We start from the raw sequence: 20,099 nt of genomic DNA, 5'->3' as shown, positions 1-20,099 counted from the left end.
GGAGGAAAGTTAGTGAAAGTATAAAATAGAAGTGTAATTGATCTTTCATTTAGAGCAAAATAAAGAGAAGAAAGCCCACAGTGCCGGAGAAAAGTATACCATCTTTTGAATGGATGTGGTAGGCATAGCTCTTATTTACACAAGCTTAGTAGTAAAATAACAGTGATTGAGGGAGAAGCCAGAACATACTTTCTCAACCCTGATGTGAACTCTTGCGGAGTGTTGGGAGGTGGTGGTTGAGGGGCATTCACTTTGCAGAAAGACCAAACCTATTTCATCCATTTATCTCCAGGTGCTTGCTTTTTTTTTTGCCATAGTTTTCTGCTTGCTGAGCTGTCAGTTTAATTTACTGTCTAAAACTCAGCCTATTATTTTTCAGGTTTGCTGCCCTACAGGTACACTGTAAAGGATTTCTGTGAAATCCTGGAGCAGCTTAGTTTCAAAATGCCAAAGCTTTGTGCTTTTGAAAATAGGTTGTGTTCAGCTTCTTGCTTGATCATCTTTGTTTTGTTTTGCTTCTGAAGCTGAACTTGAGTTAGAAGCATGATGCTAGAAGCAATTTAAAGGGCACATCAAGTTTTTACTGTAATACTGAACTATTGATTGTTGACTTATTTGTAGGTTTAATGCAAACCCATTTCCTTACTTAGCGTCTGACTGGCCATTAAGCCCTGGCAGTGTGCCGGAATGTTGAAATCTTGTATTGCATAATATGATTTGTCTGTCTAAGGGTATTATGTGTATTTGGTTTTAAAGACACAAAGCCCTCAACTTTGTGTGTATATTCCAGGGTACAAGACAGATTTCTGTACAGCAAAATGCTTCACGTCTAAGAGTGTAAAAGTGAGGAATTGACTTTCAGCTGAACATTAACACCTGATGTCTTCAAACTGGTACTCTTTGGGCTATCTGGCTTTTATAAACACAATCTAGCATAACAGAATCTAGCATAACCGAATCAGGAAGAGAAGCCTAAGCAGGGAAGGGAGAAGGGGTGTCAATGAGTATGGAAGAGTAGGTGACAATTAGGTTTGCCTGGTTCCACTCTGCTGGCGTGGAGTTGAAATTAGAATCTAGGTAAAGATCTGGTGTAGTGTCCTGTTCATGGAGAGAGCTGGCCAGGGGCTCAGGAGTGGTTAGAGAAGTCATCATTGGTCACAAAAAACTTTCACTATCTTCTTTCACAGCCTGGGCATCTTTTGACTGGAATAAAAGATGTGTTTTCACCCCTCGAGTTAAGGCTGAGGGAGTGAGATGACAAAAACATTAAATCTGTGACTTTGAGAGCAAATGAGAACCAAATGGCTTTAAGCAGGAAAAATTGACTTCCCCCATCCCCACCAATCACAAAAATAAGATGGGCTTAATTCAGAAAATTTGGAAAATGGCTCCATAGTCACTTTCTTGACTGCTGTACTCCCCCTTGAAATTGTTAGAACAGGTACCATTTGGGGAATGTTGAACTTTTTAAACCAGATACTTGAAACAGTAGAACATCTGCTGTTTGAAATGACAAGGAAAATTGATAATAGAGAAGTGAGGGACTGGTACATGAAGTGTGTGTTAGAAATAGACTGTAAAAGTGGCCCTCATAGGCCGGGCGCGGTGGCTCACACCTGTAATCCCAGCACTTTGGGAGGCCAAGACGGGTGGATCACGAGGTGAGAAGATCGAGACCATCCTGGCTAACACAGTGAAACCCAATCTCTAGTGAAAAATAAAAATTAAAATGTGGACCTCGTAGCTCAAAATTGGTCAATTCCTATAAATTGATACAGTGTCTTTTCCTTTATTCTGTAATGGAAAGCTTCCTTATGTGCAAAAAGGGATCAGAGATGTGCTGATTTCATGGACAACCCTTACATCATTTCATTATCCCCTCAAACTATTTGGAAGGCTGGTTATTGAGAAGTTCTGTGACTTTGTCCTAATTTGGAAGATTTAGGGGGAAGTAATAGGCCTGGAACTTTGTATAAACTTTGAGGGACACATCACAATAATCTTTTCATTTGTATAATACTTTTCAGTGGGCTTTGTCATTCTCTTGTTCCACACTGCAGTGTATAAGATGGATTGATTGAGTGTTGGCATCATCTTTATTTAAAAGGGGAAGAAATTGAGACTAAGATAGATTAGTTACTATAAAAGGTGGAATTTGAACCCAAATAATTCCTTTTTTTTTTTTTTTTTTTTTTTTTTTTTTTTGTGAGACGGAGTCTCACTCTGTCGCCCAGGCTGGAGTGCAGTGGCGCAATCTCGGCTCACTGCAAGCTCCGCCCCCCGGGTTCACGCCATTCTCCTGCCTCAGCCTCCGGTGTAGCTGGGACTACAGGCGCCCGCCAGCACGCCCGGCTAATTTTTTTTTTTGTATTTTTTTTTTTTAGTAGAGACGGGGTCTCACCGTGTTAGCCAGGATGGTCTCGATCTCCTGACCTTGTGATCCACCCGTCTCGGCCTCCCGAAGTGCTAGGATTACAGGCTTGAGCCACCGCGCCCGGCCCCAAATAATTCTTTATACCTTGCTTGTCCTGTAGTCTTACTTTTCTTTTTTTTTCTTTTTTTTTTTTTTTGAGACGGAGTCTCGCTTTGTCGCCCAGGCTGGAGTGCAGTGGCCGGATCTCAGCTCACTGCAAGCTCCGCCTCCCGGGTTTACTCCATTCTCCTGCCTCAGCCTCCCGAGTAGCTGGGACTACAGGCGCCCACCACCTCGCCCGGCTAGTTTTTTGTATTTTTAGAAGAGACGGGGTTTCACCATATTAGCCAGGATGGTCTCGATCTCCTGACCTCGTGATCCGCCCGTCTCGGCCTCCCAAAGTGCTGGGATTACAGGCTTGAGCCACCGCGCCCGGCCATCTTACTTTTCTTATGCCTTGCTGAGGAAGGCGTCAAGTGATGGATTCGTTGGGTAAATGCCATATTATTCTTTTCTGCAAAGACACTAAGCCAGTTCTTTCACCACTGGTCGAATTTTGTAATGGTTTGTCCCTGCCTTTCCTCTGACTATTTCTCACCTGTTTTCTATGGAATGACATTTCCATTTATTCCCTCCAGCATGAAAGACTTGCTGGTTAACTAAATTAGGGATGGGAATGCTACTTAGAAGAGTAATTTGGCATGATTGGCTTCTGTGGACTATACACTGAGTGGTGATAAACCTCATTTTTTCCATCTGAGATATACTTTGGAACAAAAAGTGATACTGATGTTTGTTGATACTGCTGACATAGTTTACTGCTGTTTTCCTTTATGTGAAGTGGTGCTGGGTTTATGCTGTCTGAGTAGGTCATTGCTGCCAAGCAAATGAAAAGTAGCAAACTGAAACAAATGCCATATTTGGAACTTTAGGTGGACTGGAAGGGATGTCAGGGGTTTTAGAGCAGATTGAAGGAAATATTTCTTTGTTTTGTTTTTGTTTTTGCCATTATATTGCTTTCTGCTTTACGCTGGATACCGCCTGCTCTGTTCCCTTCCCTTTCTCATTCTTTTTCTTTTTTAGTCTTTTCTCCTTTCTTCCTTTCACTTTTGCTTTCCTTCTGTCCTTTGCATCCCCCTCTCTGCCACCTGTCCCCTTGCCTCAGCCTTTTTAGACTGGCTGTCAGCAGGAGCTGCCATTGCTAATGGGAGTGTACCAGATGCCTCAGTGGTATTGAGGGCAAAAGAAGGGTAGAGAACATGGTTGGGTAGAATTTTTTCTCATATTTCTGAAAGTGTGAGCTGTAAAAACATGGCTGTTAGAATGGCTCCCACAGCTTGGCAGTATGCAGCCACCAAAGCTATCTTCCTGTGCAATGAGCACAACTGGAGAGAGAGATTGGACTCCAGATTCTTTATACCTTGTCCTGTTGTCTTACTTTTCTTATGCCTTGCTGAGGAAGGCGTCAAGTGATGGATTCGTTGGGTAAATGCCATATTATTCTTTTCTGCAAAGACACTAAGCCAGTTCTTTCACCACTGGTTGAATTTCTTAATGTTTTGTCCCTGCCTTTCCTCTGACCATTTCTTACCTGTTTTCTATGGAATGACATTTCCCCATCGGGGGCCCGGAAGCTCTATGGGAGCCTAACCTTGCTGTCCATCAGAGGTGGGCCTCTTCCTTGTTTCTCCACTGCCCTACATACTCTCATTACTTGTGTTTTCTGCATTGGCAAACCCCAAATAAATGGAATTTAGTTTTATTTGTCTAGCCAGTTTGCTCATGTTCTGCTCTTATAATACGTACCCTGAAGTGCATTTCCTTACTCCGGCCGTTGCCTGAAGCCTCTGCTAATTTTCTACCCTTGTTTTTTAGTGTCTGACTCAGCTTGGTATTGAGGGCCTGTAAGAGTTTTCTGTTACAGTACTGTGATATTGCGAAATATGTATTTGGTCTTGGACCCTGTTTCCTCCAGCCTGCTGGGAAGGGAGAGGAGCTGAAGGTTACGTTGATCACCAGTGGAATCAGGCATGCCTACATAAGGAAGCCTCCATAAAAACCCAAAAGGAAGTCTTCTGTGTTGATTGTCATTGTGTTGTGAGAGCAGAGGAGACACAGTTTGAATTGGTTTGTCCTTACAAGTACTTAGTAAGCCGAGGTTTGAGGTGAGAGTTACAACTTATTTATTATTAGAGGATTGATTACATATTAAAGCCAATTCTAAGTAGAGGGAGAACAGGGAAAGAAGACATTTGGTTGTATTTCTTGTGTTTCGGAAATGAAGTTGTAAATTAATCTACCTCCCAACCTCATATATGCTTTTCACCATTTGTTAATTATTCATTCTACTTTCTTTTTTGAGGATGGGGCAGTGTTATGCGATGGGGTTTATTTTGAAGCAACAAGTGTATTGCAGAGCCTTTTAGGCATCTAGGCTTTTCCTTGAGGGTTAGGAAGGGGAAGGAGCCACTGATCTCATCTCTAGCTCAGATTGGGTTTAATTTATTCCTCCATTCCTCTCCTGCCCTGAACACCTTTGGCAACCAGAAAAAAGCCTTTTGATCAGTGATTCTAGAGTGTGGCGCTCAGACTGGTAGCATCAGCATCACCTGGAAACTTTTAAGAAATGTGATTCTCAGGCTCCTCCCCAGACCTGTTGAATCCAAATCTCTGAGGGTGCAACCCAGAGTCTGTGTTTTAACAAGTACTCCAGCTTGAGATCTACTGAATTAAGTGATAACAGAAGTCTGGTGTAGGTAAACCTACTTTTCTAGGTGTCTCTGCCAACTTTTAAACTCAGTCCACCTGTGGACTAATACTGATTTTTTTTTTTTTTCACTAAACAAACTGTAAACAAAGCAGCCTGCAAAGCAGTGTATTTATCTTTTAAGTGTTTGAGTCCATAAAAAATTTATAACCACCTTTGTTTTTATCTTTGCTTCATCAAGGACATAGTGTTCAATATAATATATGTTTAAAACATATATATTTTAAAACTTACAACTTATAATTTGTCAGTTATAATTGTTTACATCATAGAGGTATTGAATCTGATATTAAGGCTGTAGCTCAAAATATACTACCTAAAAAGTAGTCAAAGCCCAGAGGAGAATAAAGAAGAGAGGGAGACATGGGAAAGGGAAGTGGGAGGATTAATAATCCCATCTTAGTTAATCATCATTACCCTCTCTGATTGCTGTGAGCGGATGTGCTGTTGCTTCTGCAAATGTTAATAATTCATGGATGGACTATGCCAAAAGAAGGCCTTAAATCTGGTCTCTCAGCAGATTAAATACACCGTCTGCCATCGGTAGGAGCCAGGAGAGATGAAAGATGGACTTGTTGTTTTTATTCATTAACCTGATTTCTCTACCTTTCTCCCAACTTCTCTCATTCTCATTTTGTTCACCTTTTCATTTGCTTCTCTCTGTGTGCCCCCCACACCCACCATTAAATGTGTGCTAGGGATTTTGGGTCTACTGTTAATGACATTAGATTTTACTTTTCCTTAGCTGCTAGTAACAACAGATGCCATGAGAGAAAGCAGAGAAGCAGAATAAGTATTTCTTTGGAAATGTCTAAATCAGTCTGCATATTTGAAAAATGTATTAAAATGTGCTGCCTGTGTTTTAGAAATCATTTGAAATGGCTTCCCTTGGCTTTGAAGAGAATCCTATTGTATAGATAGTTGAAGATACATGCAGTGCTCTTACTTTATCCTGGTCTGGTGGTATTTTCTCATTTCGCAGATGAAGAAACTGAGGCATGAGGTGAATGATTTGGTTACCTAGAACCCAGTTGTTCTGACTCTATTTTCAGTATGCTTTCCACTGGACTTGATCACTGCTTGATTTTAGAATTCATATGTGGGTGGTCCTGTCAGTCACCAGATTAAGTTTTATTTTGTTTTGTTTTGTTTTTGAGACAGGGTCTCGCTCTGTTGTCCAGGCTGGATGCAATGGTGTGATCTGGGCTTATTGCAGTCTCCACCTCCCAGGGTCAAGTGATCCTCCCACCTCAACCTCCCGAGTAGCTGGGACCACAGGGGCATGCCACCATGCCTGGCTAATTTGTTGTGTTTTTTCTAGAGACGGGGTTTCACCATATTGCCCAGGTTGGTCTCAAACTCCTGAGCTCAAGCAATCCACCTACCTTGGCCTCCTAAAGTGCAGAGATCACAGGTGTGAGCCACCACACCCAGCCCAAATTAAGTTCTAATAATGTGTAGGTAGCTTCATAGGAACACTTCACCAGATTAAATGCTAAAGATAGTTTGCCAAGAAACACTACAGTTGGAAAAGGCTGATGACCATCTGGAGTTATGTAGATATTTCTAGACTTCTGAATAATAATGCTCAGCAATTTATAGGTTAATCAGTCACGTTGAGCACTTATTTGTGCATGATGCTGTGTTAAGCACTTTAAGTGGATGTAATATAGTCCCCATTCTTATTACAGTTTCAGTGTTGTAGGTTTTCCTGAGGGAATCTGGCTTAAAATGCTCCAGTATCTTCTTAAGGGTGTGAGATGGCAAAATAGTAGAACTGGAAACATTTTGGTCTCCTCAGTAGTTTGCTGGAGGACTTAGTGTTAAGAAGCATGTTAATAAAACTGGACCATTGTTTTTAAAACCATTTGCGCGTCCCTGCTGGAAGGCTGATGGAGAGAACAGTGTGGGGAAAGTGGATTTTAAAATCAGCCTGTTTTTCCAAAAAAAATTTTAGAATTGCAGATCCTTGTGCCCCTATTTTGAGATGAGGAGGGCACAGGCACAGGGATGAAAGCCCAACCCAGTATTTTGTAGGGCCCCATAGACAAGGCCACCCCTCCCTTGCCATGGTTGTCTATCCTGACCTGAAGTAGGGGTGAAGAAAGGCAGGGGTGCTCTCACCTCTCTCACCCTTCGTGTAGGACCAGTATCCCACAGGTCATCACCATAGTTGCTATTTCAAATTCATTTTACTGTCATTTCTCAGCATTTTTACTCTGGTTATAGTTATTTTTTTTTCTTAAGGTTTATATCCTTGAATATACTTTTATTTGTTGGTGCCAGATTTTTTTTTTCTTTTATCGCTTTGAGGAATGCTATTTTCAATTTTATAATAGGGATTGATGGAAAAATAAAATTTTGCCTTTAAGTTTTCTTCATAGAAAACTTTCAGAAAGCTACATTTTATTTATGTTAGTGGGTAAAACTCTAACCTGATAATGAAAGAAATAATTTTTTTCCCCCTTGTTTAAATCGTTGAGGGTTGGATAATTTTAATAATCCTTTTCTTTCTGTGGAGGAGTCTTTTATTTTGTATTTTTTCTTACCAGTATCTGGCCATATCACTGTTTTCCAGATAGTAGCACAAATAATGAATATGTGCAAAAACTATATAAAAATTAAGGTTTTAGTGTCTTTTCTTTAACATAATAGTAAAATTATGATGGACTCTGCTTTTAATAAGCAAATCCAAATCTGAATATCTGGATTTGTAAAGAAACCTTGGGACAATGTTCAGCTTTAGTATTCCTTCAAATAACAGCTTCCCTGCTGAATTTAAAATAGAATTTGTTTAAAAGAATTCTATTTACAATCAACCTGGCAAGAAATACATCTGTTGTGAAAAGTACATTGGTAACAAGAATTAACAAGCTAGAAGCCATTCTTGTGCAACCACCACCATCCCCCATGTAATGACTTAAAATTCCATGAAATCTGGGGCTCTAGCAGGCACCCATGCAGTTTTCCTCAGTATATGTCCCATAGTGCTGTGCCAAGAGCTCTCTCTGTAAGAAAACAAGAAAGCCAGTTCTTGGGCCCAAAGCCAGGACCTGGGCCAGAACCTGAGTTTGAGTCTCTCTGTGCCTGAAATTTTGTGGCTATGAATCCAATAAACATATATCTTATTATTCCATTTATTTTTTACTGTGGTAGAACTTCTTCACATATTCTACAAGTTCTTGCTGAAAGTCTCATTTGTTCCCTCTGTCTAAATACCAAGGCTTAATAGATGCTGAGAGAGAGACAGAGAGAGAGAGAGAGAGTGTGTGTGTGTGTGTGTGTGTGTGTGACAGAAACAGAGACAGACCGATAGGAAAAGAGCCTTTCCCATTTTGATTTTCGGAAATCTGGGAGCCTGCTTAAAACTGTAGTGAATTGCCTGGGAGAAATATTGAGAACTATACTTCCTCTTCCCATTTTAGCCTCTTCCCATTAGTAATTGCTTTTATTGGGGAACTACTTCTTGAAAACACATTTAAAATGGAAATCTTCTGAAATTTCTTTCATCCAGGTGCATTTCGTGCCTGGCCCACCTATAAACCCTGCTGTCACCCTTTTGGTTTATAGTCATATCAAAGGCAGAACCACCACTCTGGGGAAGTAGGAACTTGGTAGCCAGGAAAACTTATTTTTCCCTGTTGTTTCTTGACCGCTGGGCAGTCTAGTTTGTGTATCAGCAAGAGAGAATGAACTGTAATTTGTTTTATTGCTAAATAAGGCTGTGCAGAAATCTTCTGTTTTTTTATTGACTGCCTAAATCTGGTGTTCCTCACTTAAAATAATATTCAGGATGAAATGTCGTGATAAATTAGCAGATTGCTTTTTCATTCTTAGTGGATTAGTAAGGACAGATGAGCTGTGAATGCCATACCACTGACTTTGGGTCAGGCCTCTCATTTCCCCAAACCTCCCTGGCTCTACTTGCATATAATAAGGAAGCCAAGCTTGGGAATTGAATACTGTTGGTAATGATGCTTAGTCACAAAAAAGAGCTTAGTGCCTCGGCACATTGGCCAAGAACCGCCTTAGTATTTTACCACCTGAGGCTGGAATTATCTCAGGGAGCTGAAAAGATTTGAAAGAACAAGCAAAAGTAATATTTAGCTCTCCTTTAAGTGTAACTGCCTGCATCTACCTGGGCAGGGCCTGGTAAACACTAATAAAGATTAAGAAGTGGTTTTGTTGAGTGCCCATTAAGGACAGCACTATGGAGATAATTCGAATAAATACAAATTCTTTATGCTGCCCTCTGGAAGTTTGTCTTCTACCTGGAGAGCCAACATCAACATTCCTGCAAGATCAAACTGTCCAAGCTGTGTAAAGTGACAGACAGACTGAATGATTCTAAATGCCATGGGAGTTCAGAGGCATGGAAGCGGTTAATAACGACTGAATTCTGGGGTAGTTGGGAAAGACCCCCTGGAGCAGATGGGCCTTGAAAAATGAAATGGGTTTAGCTTGCAGAACGTGAAAGAAGAGTAATAACCTGACCAAAGTCAGGGAGGTAAGAAATGGAAGTTATGTGCTAAGAAGAAAAATCTGTCAGGGAAGGACAGTCAAACATGGAAGGAGTGACTGCCAGGCAGTGGAGTGTAGGCGGTAGGTGTTGAAAGTTTCGGAGCACATAAATGTTGAGAAGAAAGGAGGGAGGGCATGGCAATGCTTATGGAAGTTGGTTTGGCCAGTGGAAGGATAGCTGCTAGATGACATTCAGAGGCAATTGTAGTAATACAACTTTGAGGTGACGACAGCCAGGACCAATGTGGTAGCTGAGAAAACAGAGGAAAAAGATGTGTGAGGGACATTTGGGATAAAACATCTGCCACACGTGGTGCCTGATGAGCTTAAGAAGGATGTTCAGAAATTGCGTGAGGTTTGGGGCAAGGAGAAGGATGGGTGCTTTTTGTTGAGGCTAAGGAATTGGAAGATTAACTAGATTGAGAGTTGAGATTTCATTTCCATTTCTGATGTTCTGGTAAGCTATCACTGTGGACATGCTCCTGAAGCATTTGGAGATGGGGTAAGAAAATTGCTCAGAAAACAGCTTCATACAGAATTTTCGAGAGCCATGGGCCTAGAGAGAATTGTGGCAGTAAAAATAATGTGTAATAGGAGAAATGTTTAGCAGGAGGCAAAGGGCCCAGGTCTTAGCGAGAAGAAGCCAGGAGGAGGTTGGTAGCGGTGGGGGTGGAAAGGGAGCAGGGACCCAGCTATCCCAGCTATATCTCAGAAAGCTGGGAGTTTGGTCATAGAGGGAGTCATCACCCAGCCTCACCTGACTTCCTTCTTTACTCTTAAAAGCACTTACCCACCAGTACTATTACTTGATCTTCCCAGCATCCTGGAGAACTTGGCAGAAGACAGAGCAGAGCCCACTAGGTATCTGTAAAAGTTTTTCTGGGTAAATCCTGTATATGGTCACTGTACTATAGAGCTCTACAGTTGTTCACTTGAATGTTATTTTACCTGGCAATTATTATAGCTCTACTTGAACCACAAAAGTTCAGTAGCTCCCTTTTCTAGACTATAATCTCTACATTTGTTTAAGTGAGCCCACTTTAATCCCTTTTATTAATAAATGCTGGATCCGTTAGTTTTTAACCCTTTTCTTTTTGTGTTGGTTTTTGGTGTCTAGGGTTATATAAAGCCAAAATACAAAATTAAACAATGGACTACCAAATTTAGGAGTAGATCACTTTATGTTCAGTTAGTGACAAATAAGTAGAGAAGCACCTCCTTTGTAAGGTGACTTCTTTGCAGCATTTTTGTTGTGACCTCCTTGCCTATTCAGGCATCTGGGGTCTGAAGGCACTTCTGCTCTGAGGTCCTTTCCAGCCAGCATATCTTGCAGCTCCAAGCCAGACTCTCATCTAGTTTCCTTGGGATACTTGTAGATGGAGGAAGAAGGGGCTGAGCTGATTTAGAATTTATTCTAGCTAGCATAAAGAAATACCCTCTTAATTTATGCTGGCAATACTAAAGAAGAAAAATGTCTTAACAGTGACTTGGTGAGGTTATTTTCAGTAAATAAAGAGGGTTTTCTTACTTCCCTGTAGTGAACCTCAGATGTGTCCCTTGGGAACAGGTTTTACATGAAATAGTTTGACTTTAACCACACTTGGGTCTTTGGGTTCTTTTCATCCCCAGGCAGAGACTCCTATTGCTGTATATCCACCATGCTCCAGTACAGTATTTATTTGATCAGAAACAAAAGAGTTTGCTTCTTGCACTGGTTCAGAGAGAGGTCCCCCAGGATTGTCTTTTGTTCAGTAATTGGAGCATGAGCTGAGCCTGGTTAATTTCAAAGCTACCCTCAACACACACGTTTCTCCCTCCCTCCTTGTGCCGTTTTCTCAGCTGTTGGGGTACCTTGTATTGGGTCTGGAACAAAAAAAGCTTGATTGTTGAATGTTAGCTACAACTACTGTGACATCTGCTATGGCACCACATAGCACTGTTGGTGCAGTTAATTTTAAGTTAGGGTAAGAAAACTAGAAAGCTCTTCAGCTTTACAGTGCTTGTTAACACATGCACCTCCAAATTATGCATTTGGTGTTATCACAATGAATAAAACAAAGGAAATCATGAGTTGATTTTTATGCTAGTAACATAAGTTCTTTCATTGTTATTCACTGTTCAGACCCCAGTGTGTTCCTATGTTCATTCTTTTTAGTTTAGTTGGGTTTTTTTGTTTGTTTTTGTAAGGCAGAAATGTCTGAAACATCTCAACTCTGGGTATTTAATTGGCAAAAGTTCTGATATAAGAAATAAGTTAATTATATTTGTTCTTTTAAAGGAACAATGTAGGTTGGTTTTGCTTCTTAAAATACAAAAATAATGATGGTAGATGAGTAAGAACCGTCAGTAGTCAAATTCTGTACGCTAAATAGCCAAGTTAATATTTATATAAAAATACATCATGAAATTGGCAAATATTATGTGGCTTTCAGGTTCTGCAGTATAGATGTTGGTTTTGCAACCAACAGATTGCAATCTTAGGGTTTGTTTGTTTTTTTTTGAGGAGAGAATGGTTCTATTTTTCTTTTGCAGTCTGCACCATGATGATGGCCCATCACCTGACCAGCCTGACTTTAATCATCTGGTGCCTTGGTCTTAGCGTGGCTCTATCTTTGCTTTTTCACAAGCTTTCCTGTAATTGTACAGTTGTTTGCTGCACTGAATTTCCTTTTTTGACAGTGAAAAACATAATATTTTAATGTAGTCTTTAATTTTCAAGTTACATGTTAAAACATGGAGGAAAAAAATCCCTTCCTGAGTTGCACTGTTAAAAAAATTGCAGTAGAATGGGAATATTCATTACTTACACATCATATATTTTCCCCTAAATGTTGTACAAAGAAGTGACAGTTGAGCTGAGCATATGTTAATAAAAGGTCTGCATTTTCCTGTGTCAGTGACAGTTTCATTGGCTGAATATTCCTGAAATGCAAATAACCTCTGTTCTTTTCAAAGCTATAATTAATCTGAATAGTTATTAAACAGTATCAAAATCTTTTAACTACTAAGAGGCCAAACATTTAAGATGGCGAATTTACTGTTCTGTTTGAAGGACAGTACAATTGACAAGGGCACAATGATCCGAGATGCTTCTGTATGTTGTATCTACACATACTGTAGACTAAAATGGCAGAATCTGTCTGCTGCTGTATAAAATCTTTTAACTACCATTTATTTTAGCATCATGGCATGTGCAAATTCCTGCTGCTCAGTTAAGGGACCAGCTTCACAACTGGTGTTACAATCTGTGGCCACAGCACTGCATCACAATGCAGCAAATGCATTTTCCACATTAACCAAACATGACAGCTGAAGCGATTATTAACCGTGCAAGATGTCGGAAGTCATCAAAAATTCACATCAGAGTAATTGCAGTGGTTTGGGTTGGGGGAAAAAAGTATCATAGCATTCCTTGCCTACATGTTTCTCTCCCCCTCTTAAATCTTAACTTGGTACAGTCCGTTAACAATAAAATACCCTTCTGTAACCTATAAACTGTTACTCCCATCAGTTTGTGCTTTCAAACTGACGGCTGACTTCTCTGAATTTGTGTAGAGCACAACGAATGGTGATGCTGTGCTCCGGGGGCTGCAGTGCACCCTTTTTAAAGGGACCTTGCAATCTCATTGTTTAATTTGACTCTTTAGTGCTTCAGTCACATCAGCACTTGCAGAGGGGTTGTTCTTTTCCTTTTTCTTCTTTCTCTCTTTTTCTCTTCTCTCTGTTCTTCTCCCCACCCCCATCCCACAATTCAGGCAGTTTGGGGTGGGAAAAACTTGAGCACTGGTTCCGACAGAGCTCATCTCATATAAGAAGGTATGGAAGAGCTGCAGTGACCGACAGCATCGACCGTTCTGTAACTCCTTAAATTTAAGAGCTGCAGGTAGGATTGCCCGTGTTTTAAGAAATTAAGACAAATGCACCCTGGTAAATAGAGTGGCAGCATGTTGTTGCAGTGCCTCTGAAAGACAAGGTCTTGGTTTGTTTGAAAATTTGAGATAAATTTGGAAGTAGTTAATTCATTTGATAGAAGAAGTACTTGATTCTTCTGAGAATTGTTCAGATTTGTATCTTGCCATTCTAATATTTTTCTTTTAAAAATCTATTGGGTGGGGCAGCATTTGCTTAAAGATTTGAATAGTTATTGGGATTTTTGTGAACTTCTTCTTTAAGTAGCAAGTAGTGTGGTCTTTAGGATTTTTAAAGGAGATACATGTGAAGTGCAGAATTGTTGCATGAGGTGGAATATGAAAATAGAATTTGTTTTATTTGCTAAAACCAGATCCTTCTTTGAGATTGCAGGTGAGAGTGAGAGAGAGAGTGTGTGTGTGTGTGTGTGTGTGTGTGTGGTGTGTGTGTAGGATTCTTTAGGAATTCAGTCCTTTATATTTGGTGATTAGGGAAAAAGTACCATTAGAAATTTTTTGAACTATCTCACGAAATGTTTTAGCATAAGGCTTGAAATGAGAAGAATTAAATAGTAACACCAAAGATGAGGATTCCTAAGTATTTACTAAATATTGGCAATTTAAATTGAGATGGTCCTTTTTTATTTCTTAAATTCAGCCTCAAAAGAGGTGATAGGAGTCCTTTAAGTATATTTCAAATTTTTGGCTAAAGAATATAATTTGTGTAAGTGAAATGAAAACTTCCTAAGTCGTGTAAGCATTATCTGGAGGGTGATAGAATTATAAATGTTGCCTGTAATACTTTTAATACTTTGATTAATATCAAAGATACATTTAATTCTGCATTATAAAGCAGCTTGTTTGTTGTCTTCCCTTAAAAGCAACAACAAAATACGATGATGTATATGGCTTTTTATCCTAAAGAATGTATTTGTATTGTGGGACCTGTGGGGTCTGGACCTCTTTCTGAAGCTTGTACTTGGAAATTGTTCACCCGAGTTGAGGGGTTTATTTCCTTTTGGAGGTGTGGGGACTTTCTTTACTCTTAACAATAGGAAGACTTGAGGAGCTGTCAGTTGTGGAATAGAGGAGAGCTGCTCAGCAGAGGGAAAAGAACTGTGAGAATTCGGCTCCTCTTGGCATTGGAGTTCTGGATTTACCCATGACTAAGATTCCTTTGAAACTCTGACCCAGTGCAGCATTGCAAAGAATCGATTTCTGAGATGAGACAATGAGATGTGGTTTGCATTTTGTAAAGATGGAGGAAACCTCTAACACTGACCCTGTATGGGAGATGACTCAATTATCCATGCCTTGGTACAGTTGCAAATTATTCTCCTTTGTCTGAAGTGGGTGGATGCCAGCGCCTTCATCAGAGCTCCTTAATTTAATGTATGGAAAATGTCTCAGCCACCATTTTTAACAATTAGCTGTATCATGGTCGAGGTGAGCTGGATTCTGAAGGCAGCTGCAAGGCCATTTCATTTACATTAGGTTCTATGGCACAGAAGCTTTGTTACTGTAAAACTAAGAAAATGAATTTGCACATTGTATAGAAGAGTTCTTTAGGAAGGTGGAGAATATTCCCACAAAGAAAATGGAATTCTTTTGTCTACAGTAAGTATTTCTTTTACTCATATAGCGGGGAGAGGTTGAAAATTTGCTTTTGGTTGAATGTGCAAAATAGACTTTTAAATGAACGCTGCAAATATGAAAAGTATAACACAGAGGTTCTTGGATTTTTTTTAAATGTATTTCTCAAAAACCAGGTGTGATATATATACTTGAAACATAGGTTTTATGAGTGATTTTAGCACATGATTTTAATTATTCATCAGTAGTTTAAGTTAATGAGAAGTATGAATTTATCACTAGTCATGAATGGAAATAACACTTGAGAGGAAAAGGAAATCTGAATATGGTAAATTTAAAAGAGTTCAGGTTTCTTTTCCCTGTCTTTTAAAAGCACTCTGTTTTCCATTCCTGAAAAGAATTGCTGGATTTTAATTTTAGTTTCTTATTTTTGCTCTTGTTTTTTATGCAAATGCTTCCAGGTTAATGACCTGTAATAGCTGATTAAAATACACAAGAAACAAATGTTTTGACAAAACAAGATTTTTGTTTTCAAAGATCAATAGATTGAGGCTTTCACTCTCACTCATGGGAATAATTTTTAGTGCCTTCTACTTGATTAATAGTTGTGACTTCAAAGCTGCTTGTGTAAAACTCCTGTTTGTAATTGTAAGCTTATAAATCTTGATTATTAAAATTAATTGGATTTGACCCAGCTTATTTTTTTGTTTCTTTGTACTCTTACTAAGAGGAAAGAAGTGGATTTTAACTTTGATTTGTGTTTCCTTTAAAGGCTGAAGAATTTTTATCTTTTAAACCCTGAAGAATTTATAGTGAGTGTATTTTATAGTAAACTTTACCATGAAGAATTTGCTCAACATGCTTTATTAGCTGTTTCAGGAGTTGAAGCTTCACAGAACTGGGTATCTGAGAATCCTTTTAACTTGATATCAAATTTATAAAGCCAGCTGTTCTTCTAGGTCTTGTTGCACTAGCTCTTGTTTATCCTACTCAGTGAGTGCTGTCTTCTCTAATTAATAGATGTTGGAAGCTAGGGAGAAAATGATTTTCTTCACATCAGCCTTTTCATTGACATAGGAAGGTTCAGTTGTTTTAAGCCCTGGTTAGAATCCTACAAGATCCATAAATCTGTGTCACAAATATTAATTTACAGAATAAGAGCCTAAATTTCAGCATAATTTTTTAATTCTGGGGACAGCATTTAACATGTTTAAATATATGGTAGAATGCAAAGGATTCTTTTCCCTTGGTTTTTATGAGGCTTGTACCTTGAAAGAGTTTTAGGTCAGCAAATTAGAACTCCATTTTAACTGCAGATTTGCTTGCGTAAAATGTTTGGTTGGATGACATGGGGGATGTCACAAAGCCTCCCTTTGAAATTTTTACACTAAAACTTGGTTGAAGATCCTGGTCTTTTTTCCTTTTGCTGGCTTTATAATAAGGCTAGGTATTAAGTACCCTGGGGGAGGTAGCAGAGACCGAGTTTCTTCCTATATTCTTTGCCTCCACCATGGTCTACTCAAGTTTGGCTGCTCGGAAGAGGCTGTCCTTTCTGGTACTTGTAGGGGATTCCTGAACCTCTTCAATCTGGAAACTTCAGTTTTCTCATGAAATTTTAGCCTGGCTAATAGTGAAGAATCAGGGATTGGTTCTTTTTGCAACAAAAAGTGTATTTGTATCAAACCTTTGACTGCTCTGGCAGTACCATAATGTGGATAAGGAAGCATGTCAGCCAGCTCGCTAGGAAACATTCCGTGGTACTAAGATGGCAGAGAGGAAGGAGTAAAATGGCGTCACCAGGAACACTGTGATGAGGGGTGGACCGCACGAATTATTTTCTTTCAATTAAGTTTGAAGACACCTTTAGGAGCACTGCCTTGCCTATTTACAGCCATTTTTTATTGTTAGAAGAGAAAAATTTTGAGATTTTCGAAGATTTAATTAGCACTTATATGTAGATGGCTTCAAATGTTCCTTTTAAGAAATTGATGGCAAATATGGTTAAAATAGAATTCAAAGTATTTTGTATTAATACTTCTGAAATGCCTTGTTTTATGCTTTATTTTTCTTTTTTAGCATAAAAATTTACTCCTTCCAATATAGGGTGAATTTTTAGAAAACAAAGGACAGCATGCTTCTCCTTTATGGTGAGGTGAAGTAGCATTCCTACAAAACTATGTTATTTGTCTGTGGTTTTCATTCTGGCTCTTTGTGGGTTTTAGTTATTTTGTATATAAAATATGTATTTTGGCCACCTTCAAAAACAAAGCTTATTTTCTTTCTTTTGTGGTTCAGGGTATGGATTATTTTGCACGTGAACAGTAGTCATAGTGGTAATGACAGTGTTGATTTCTCACCTGTTCCCACCTCTCATGGAGTTGGAGTTCTGGTGCTGGCCTTAGAGTTTAGTGCAATCAGCTCATGTTACAGTTAAGTAAAGGAAGGCTTAATTGCGGTTAAATAACTTTCTCAAGGTTATACATCTGGAAAGCAGTCGATTTTGCCCTAAATCTGGACCACCTGACTCCTAATCTGTGCTGCGCTGTGTCTCTGTCTGCATCTGACTCCATTTCTTTCTCTGCCGGCTTGCTGGTGACTGATTGATCTAATGGATTGAGCTTTCAGCAAAGTCTGTCTTGTCTTTGCCTTAGCAACCTAACTCACAGAGATGTTCCTTTTCAGCTGTGCCAGAAATTGCTTACTGAGCTGTGCTTGGAGTCTTCCCGGGCCTGTGTTAAAGATGATAAGCATTTATAAACAAACATTTAAAAATAAACTCTATCTTGCAAGTTGAGCTTTTGGGTCCATTGTGTTGACTCGGCGTGAAGGGTGAAGTCTCCTGGGATGGGCAGAGTTGTTACGTTCATGTATTGTAAGCTAGGATGGAGCCAGGCATTCTGACATGTCCTTTCAGCGGGTCATGGCCTCTTTAAGTCTAGGTGCGAGGGGTCCTGCAGGGCAGAGTCTCCCCTTCTCCTCTCTGTAAGGATGAGCTAGGTGAAAGGTGTTAGCTCCCTGTCAGTTTCAGGCAATTTGTATTTGAATAATGGTCTTACCATCCCTCTTTCTGTTGCCTATATTTGCCACTCCAGCTAAGCAGTGTTTCATGTTTTTCATACCTGTGGTGATAATAGTGAGTGTTGCATTCTGCAGTATTCCTCAGCTCTGACAGGGTAAAGTCACAGTGTTTCCAAACTTAATTAAGGTTTTAGAGAGTGTGAAATCACCAATACTGTTGACAAAGGAATACCTTGACAAATTCCATTTAAGAGAACGTGAAATTACAAAAGGGAAGGTCTGTTTGTTTTAGTAGTCTCCAAACAAATTCATTTTTGAAGAAAGAATGTCTGAATAAGAAGAAACTGCAGCAAAACCAGAGCTCCCTTTTCTGTGACAGATCTGTGATGATTGGTGCTCCAATCCCATCAGCATAAGCATTGCTGCATAGCAGGAGGAGCTGTGATTTTCAACTGCAGTGTAAATGACTGACACCGTGTACCAGCAGGAAAATGTGAGACTTGGTTCCCCAACATTGTCCTAACAGCGCTCCTTGTGCTTGCAAAGTAGAACTCAAGGCTTAATCCTGAGCGCTGTAGAAACCAGCCTGGCAAAGCTGCTCAGCTCCCACCTGACTGACTGCGAGACACACCCTCTGCTATTCTTTCCTGCTCATGGCCCCCAAATCTTGATTTTGTTTCTTTTTTCCAAAGGGAAAAAAACACTAGATATGACAAAGCTGGGGATCTGTGTGTGTGCTTTTAATAGTACAGGATTGCTTTAGTGGGTTCTTGTAGGGTAGGTTTCAGGAGCTGTGGGAAGGAATGCTGGTCAGGATAAAGGCCATTATTGATGCATTCCCGTTTTATACTGCAGTGCGGTTTTAGCATCCAGAGTCCTTTGGATGTGGATTAATCCATTTCAAAGGTAGATATCAGTTCCCTAAAGACATATTGAAACATTTTTTATCATCCCTGAATGTATCTTCCTTACCTTGCCCATCACCTTAGCGTGACTATGAGATTAATATTTTTTAGATCTATTTATACCTTGGGTGAGGAGAGGGCTCTGCTGCTGCTTTTTAAAGCCAGACATACTGTGACACACTGTTAATATTCCATTTGCGAAGCTAGATTGAACCATTTTCTCCTCCAAATCCTCTCTTTTCTTGTGTCTCCAAAGTTTAGCCCTAGCCTTTTTGGAGTGGTTGTGGGAAGGGGATATAATGCTCACAGTTACCCCTGCTTTCTCTCCTGGGGTTACCTCAGCAGTCTGAGAGCAGTTGGCTGGCTGCTCTCCCTCCCCCCACTGGACTTCTGTCACTCCTGTTTCCCCTACCCTCCCAGGAGAGGAGAGAGAGGATGGCCAGCAGAGGCCCTACCACCACAGCCTGGCACATCCTGCTGCATCACGGCCCTTCTCACTAGGACACGCACGGGCTCTGGCCCGATTTTCTGGAGGTGGTAAAGTAGCGGTACAGAGCAAGTCAATTCCTCTCCCTATCCCTCTTGTAACCTCCAAAGGAAAGTTGCTTCTACAACCCTAAAAGGGTAGCATAGGGCTTTGCTGGATTTGGGAGAAGAAGGAGGTTTTGCTGAGAAGCATTTTTTTCTCCCATTGGTGCCTGGGTAGCCATGATTTATCATTTTATTCATTTATGTTATGCCCTTAACTTGTTTCCACTCCATACAGAGTCTCAGAGCCCTTTAGTAACTGAGCTGGAAGGACTGCTTTTCTTCCTGGGATGACCAGAGAGAGAAGTAGCAAATAACAGAAATGCCGCAGGGCCCCTAAAAGGGGCAGAACTAGCTTTGCAGCAGTAGCCCTGAGATTTAAATGACCATCATAGGAATGCCCTTAACCTTGGCCTTCCTCCCCAAGTGCAGCAACAGATGTGCTA

At 40.0% G+C, this 20,099-nt stretch overlaps 3 protein-coding genes across 9 annotated transcripts in view; 1 reads left to right on the top strand and 2 right to left on the bottom strand.

Moving 5' to 3' along the window:
• The window catches only part of LOC126943899 (metallothionein-1E-like), a 374,938-nt gene that overhangs the window by 115,384 nt on the left and 239,455 nt on the right, over positions 1 to 20,099 (bottom strand). The gene's annotated exons all lie outside the window — the stretch shown is intronic.
• NUP93 (nucleoporin 93) overlaps positions 1 to 20,099 on the top strand; it is a 113,511-nt gene that overhangs the window by 37,417 nt on the left and 55,995 nt on the right. Inside the window, exon 1 of one of the 6 annotated variants that reach the window (XM_050772899.1) lies at positions 9,390 to 9,687. The exons of 4 other annotated variants lie outside the window; for them this stretch is intronic. The gene's annotated coding sequence lies outside the window, so the exon portion shown is untranslated. Of the gene's footprint in view, positions 1 to 9,389; positions 9,688 to 14,465; positions 15,227 to 20,099 lie in introns of those variants that run through there. One more of the 6 variants, XM_050772900.1, reaches the window with a different exon arrangement.
• Positions 1 to 20,099, bottom strand: part of LOC126943920 (metallothionein-2) — a 170,442-nt gene that overhangs the window by 121,854 nt on the left and 28,489 nt on the right. The gene's annotated exons all lie outside the window — the stretch shown is intronic.

The sequence above is a fragment of the Macaca thibetana genome, chromosome 20, assembly GCF_024542745.1.
Source record: "Macaca thibetana thibetana isolate TM-01 chromosome 20, ASM2454274v1, whole genome shotgun sequence".
In the NCBI taxonomy this organism is placed as follows: domain Eukaryota; kingdom Metazoa; phylum Chordata; class Mammalia; order Primates; family Cercopithecidae; genus Macaca; species Macaca thibetana.
This window is presented reverse-complemented; position numbering and strand designations above follow the sequence as displayed.